This window comes from Hipposideros armiger, unplaced genomic scaffold (genome assembly GCF_001890085.2).
Source record: "Hipposideros armiger isolate ML-2016 unplaced genomic scaffold, ASM189008v1 scaffold_209, whole genome shotgun sequence".
NCBI lineage: Eukaryota > Metazoa > Chordata > Mammalia > Chiroptera > Hipposideridae > Hipposideros > Hipposideros armiger.
In genome coordinates, this window is record NW_017731559.1 from 2,291,933 (window position 1) to 2,297,262 (window position 5,330).

General features: G+C 37.6%; 1 pseudogene; it reads left to right on the forward strand.

The window, feature by feature from the left end:
• Nucleotides 1-3,510: 3,510 nt before the first annotated feature.
• On the forward strand, nt 3,511-3,849 carry LOC109388826 (protein BEX3-like; annotated as a pseudogene).
• Nucleotides 3,850-5,330: the final 1,481 nt, after the last annotated feature.

Genomic DNA, 5,330 nt, shown 5'->3' on the forward strand with positions numbered 1-5,330 from the left:
TATTGTTTCATACATTTTATTTCTGCACATGTTATAAATCTCACAATACATTGTTAATGTATTTGCTTTAAGCACTCAGTTATCTTTTAAAGATGTTATTTTAATAAGAAAAAATGTCTTCTATATTTAAGTACATATTTACCATTTCTAATGTTTTTTTATTCCTTCCCATAAAGCTAGATTTTCATGTGGTATCATTTTCCTCTTTAACATTTCTTGTAATGTAGGTCTGTTGGTGATGAATTATTTCAGCTTTTGTGTGTCTGAAATGCATTTTGCCTTTATTTCTGAAAAATATGTTTGCTTAATAGAGAATTATAAGTTGACAGATTTTTATTTTCAGCACTGCAAATGCTGCTCCACTATGTTGTGGCTTGCATCGTTTCCAACAAGAAGTCTGATATCATTCCAACAAGAAGTCTTGTGTCATTGTCAAAAGGAGATAAAATGTCATTGGCATTCTTTATGTCAATAAAGAATACCTTTATTCTTCTAAACATAATGTGGGTTTTTTTTTACTGAATGCTTTAAGTATTTTTTTTATTATTCGTTTAATCTTTTTCCCTTATCACTATTTTTAATGTTTTCCTTTTATCACTGTTTTTTCATGGTGTTCATTCTTTATAAATCTTGTGCTTAGAGTTTGTTGAGCTTCTTTGATTTCTAGGTTTATTGTTTTCGGCTGCTATTTCTTCAAATAATGATTTTATTCCTCCCTCTCCTTTGGCAATTCCAAGTCCATACATACTAAACTGCCTGAAGTTTCCCACAGTTCATTGACACACTACAATTTTTTAATATATCTCTGTGTATTAGTTTCCTAGGGCTGCCATAACAAATTACTACAAACTGGGGCTTAAAACAACAAAAATTTATTCACTCACAGTTCAAGAGGCCAAAAATCCAAAATCAAGGTATTAGCAAGTTCCCTCTGGACACTCTGAGGGAGATACTTTCCTATGCCTCTCTCCCAGCTTCTGGTAGTTGCCAGAAATCCTTGGCATTTCTTAGCTTGTAGGTACATCACACCAATCTCTGCCTCTATCTTCACATGGCCCTGTGCCCTTCTTAGGGCTTTCCTCATTTGTTTCCTTTCTCTCTATGCTTCACTACCTGATTCCATTGTCTGAAAGATGTCTTTTCATATATTCTATTGTTGTTGTTTTAGTTGTTTCAGCAGGATAGTAAATATAGTCTCTGTTCTCCATCTTGTCTAGAGGCAGAAGCCTCCCACTAAACTTAAGGAATACACTATTGGTGTAAATACCTTCTCCATGAAATTTGGTATTTCTCATCCTGATAATTACATGTATGTTTAACACAGTGTAATATCTCACATAGAATCAAATGACTAAAGAAAAAGCCAGGATTGTTTATTATGATAAATGGTTTAAACAACTATAAACATTCTTCTTTTGAAGAACTGGATGTTCAAATCATTGAGTTATACATATCAGAGTTGTTCAAATGCACACCAACAACTTTGTTCTAGGAATAGATATATTTACCCTGTAGAATCCAATATTTGTAACTTTCCAGAACCTTTAAAAAAGGGGAGAAATTCAGTTAAACTGTAAGTGTAGTTTATCTTTAAACTGTACCATTTGGGGAATTTTTCATTGGTGGTTTTGCTTAGTTTTTCAAAAGCCCTTCTGGTAGAACATGGAATTTGGATACTACTAAGTCCTATTAAGTAGATAGAAATTTTTGCTAAGGCACATTGGTACGTACCTATAACAAGACATTTTAAAGTCTAGTAAATAATAAGAAATCTTCAAGTTAAGGGATGCCCAAATCCCATTTCATCACAGTCTCTGTGTTTGCAAAGGGTTCACTTTAGTGATTTATAAGGAAGGAATGATATATCATTCACTCACTTTTTTTTCTTCAAAACACTTGTTGGGTGGTTTGCCCAATGACAGAATGGATACTGAGTTTGAATGTGGTAAATTTCCTGTGGTGGAGTCCAGTCTAGGAGTACAAGGAGAAACGTTTAGGTATAAGAAAATGCTGAAGTGCAAATCCTTCAACATTTAATTCTAGATGATGTAACTGAGCACCAGCACAAGAGGCCTCACAACTCTACCCACACATTGTAAGCCTCCAAAATATCTGTCTCTACAAGCCCAGACATTCTTTTAGCCTACAGCTGCTTTGGCTATTGAAATTGCTTGACTTGCCATGGCAAGGTTCCGTGTATTATGAATATACAGTGGGGGAAAAATTTTTTTGTGAATGGACCCAATTGTATAGTATGCCATGTCCCACTAGGACTGGTCAGAGTAAAGACAGTGACAGAGCCTGCAGTACAAATCATAACTGAATGGACTGTTTCTCACCATATTGGGAAAAGACTATTAATTGGCACAGGTAGTCTTCTCAGATTTGTACATTGGATGCCAAAAATGGCAATAGTGACATTCTGAGTCACCCTTATGTCAGGTATTAAATATTTATTCCTTCAGGAAATAAATTTGTAACCAGAAATTAGTTCTAATTTCATAGTTTCAATCTTGTAGAAAATGTTTATCCTCAAACCCAAGATATTTCTATTTCCAGAAACAATTTTAGGTTATTCAGAGAAAATAGTCTCTCTTTGTTATTGTTTAGATGATATTTACCTGTTGCTGAGCTACAAAGGACATCTCCTATTTCTTATTTTGTTCTCAAATAAAAACATTTTTCATTGTATGCCTGTAGCTTTGAGTCAGTCTTCAGGGTGTAGTTGCCTGATAAAGTAGAACAGCAATTAAAGCCTGAGGATAGCCTCTCAGTGTTTTCAACATTATCTAGAAACTTTTGTGTACTGGATCTCATTTGTTTCCTTATCTTTTACATTTGATTAGAAATAATGACACAGGTGATAGTACTTTTCAATCTTTGAGAGGGACATACTTGTTCACTACTGGGAGAGCTGGGGTTTAGCACCTGTCATTAAGAAACCAATATGAATAAAGCAATTATTACTAGGTATAATAACACTAACAATCAGACACTATTTTTGGCAGTGCTCATATTTACTTGGTCATCTTAAACAAATATGAATATTGCAAAGCAAGAACCAGCTTCATAATTTACCAGATCCAGTGCAAATTGAAAATGTGGGGCCCTTGCTCAAAAATTCACTAATATTTCACAACAGAGCATTTCAGCCCTTACACAAGCTCTTTTAAGTATGGGGCCCTCTGTGACTGCACAAGACACAAACACATTGAGACAAAAGTCACAGTTAAAACCCACTCATACTCTTTTGCTAAGTTTCTTGGATGATTTCACACATTATTTTATGATGTCTTCATACCAACACAGAGAAGTTAACAGTAGTACCATTAAGAAACAGAAAAATAGACCAGCTCCCCACTTCCCTGTACACAGTGGGCTTGCATCTGCCTGGGGAAAGCAGAAAAGGTCTGCGGATCCAAGTATTGGGGCTGCGCACTCCAGCCAAGAATCAGGAGGAGGCGGAGACAGCAAGGATAGGCCCAGAAAAACAACCAGGAAAAAAATATGATGGTAAATATCCACCAGGAAATCCAAGAAATGGGGCAGCACATGCAGAATGGAGAAGAAGACTGCCCTTTGGGAGGGGGCGAAGGCCACTAACCAGTAGGAAATAATAGATGGAGACAGGCTTGCTGACTTGCCCCTAACTTCTGATGGGCCATACCCAATAGGCAGGTCACTGGTGGGATGGGTGGAGATGGATATGGTATGGAAATGTTCATGGAGGAGATGAGAGAAATCAGGAGAAAAGTTAGGGAGCTGCAGTTGAGGAATTGTCTGTATATACTTATGGAAGAATTCTCTAAACACCGTGACCATCATAATGAATTTTACTTTATGCTTTGATTCCTGCCATTTTCCATGAGATTAATATTGTGATTCCCACTGTTACTTTCTTTTTCCTTACATTTTCTGATATTCCTTTACTGATCTGTTTGCTGTGAACCTTAAGTAATTTCCATGTGTCAGGTGGGTTCTGTATTACCAGCTTCTAACTGTAGGTTGCCTTGGCACCCAGTCTTAAATTTCTGTCAACAGTAGTTTCACCCAATTGCATGGAAAACCGTAAAGTTAATAAAGCAATTAAAAAGCAAAACAAAAGAGAGAGAAAGAGAAATAGCTGCTCGTGACAAGGAAATTAAAACATTTATATTTTATAAATTAAATAATAATCATTACTTAACTATTGAGTTCAATGGTGCTTTGGGACAGACCATTTAAAATGGGTTTAATTTTACCCTATCAGTGATCCTCAAACCGTTCAACCCTGTTATGGTTCTCATAATTCCTCCATCTGCTATCAGTTACTATTGAAATCAATGTTAATACTGAAAAGCCTAGGGGAAGAGGTAGAACAGGTGAGAGAAGGCAATGAAACTGAGAACATTAATATTTTGTTATCTCATGACTGCATACAATAACTCTATTGCATATTGTAACACTTCTTATCTTAGTCCATTCAGGCTTCCATAACAAAATACCATAGACTGGGTGACTTGGTGGAGTACACAATTGGAGGACATCCAACATGGAAATAATGGAAGCTGGTTTGAAGACAACAGACTTGTTTAGTATCAAGAAAACAACTGCTTCTATTTTTGGTCAAGATAGCAGAGTAGATAAATGCTATGTTTGCCTCCTTTCATGACCACATCAAAATTACAACTAAATTACAGAACAACATCATTGAGAATTGCCTGGAGACTAGCTGAAAAGAAGTCCTATAACTAAGGACACACAGAAGCCACCTTGAGACTGGTAGGAGGGGCAGAGACACGGAACAGGTTGGTGTCACACCCACATGTGACCATTAAAAATCAAGAGAAATATCTCAGTTGAGGAGGTCCTCTCAGAGGAATGAGAGATTGCAGCTCCACACAGGGTTCCCCAGCCATCTTCTACTGCCTGGAAAAAAAGTCCCCCCAACTTCTGGCTGTGAAAAACAGCAGAGATTGTGGATGAGTGAGACAGAGGGCAGTGGAGTCCAATGCACTCCTCTTAAAGGGCCTACACACAGATTTACTGATGGACTCACTTGCTCTGAGCCCAAGTGCTGTGTCAACAGCTCGAAAGGTACCCGGAACATATGGGGAGGAACTGAATTGTCCGGCTTCAGGGCAACAGCTGGTGGGGCAGCTTTCTCCCAGACAAAAGGGCTGGCAGAATCCATTATTTCTCTATTGAGACTGCCCACCTCCCATCATGCAGATGCAGGTAGCTGCCATATCTGAGATTGCATCAACCTGGCTAACACAGCTTGCCCTGCTCTGGTGATTCCCTGAGACCCCACCCTATCCAACGTGCAGACACACCAAAGCCACTTCCAG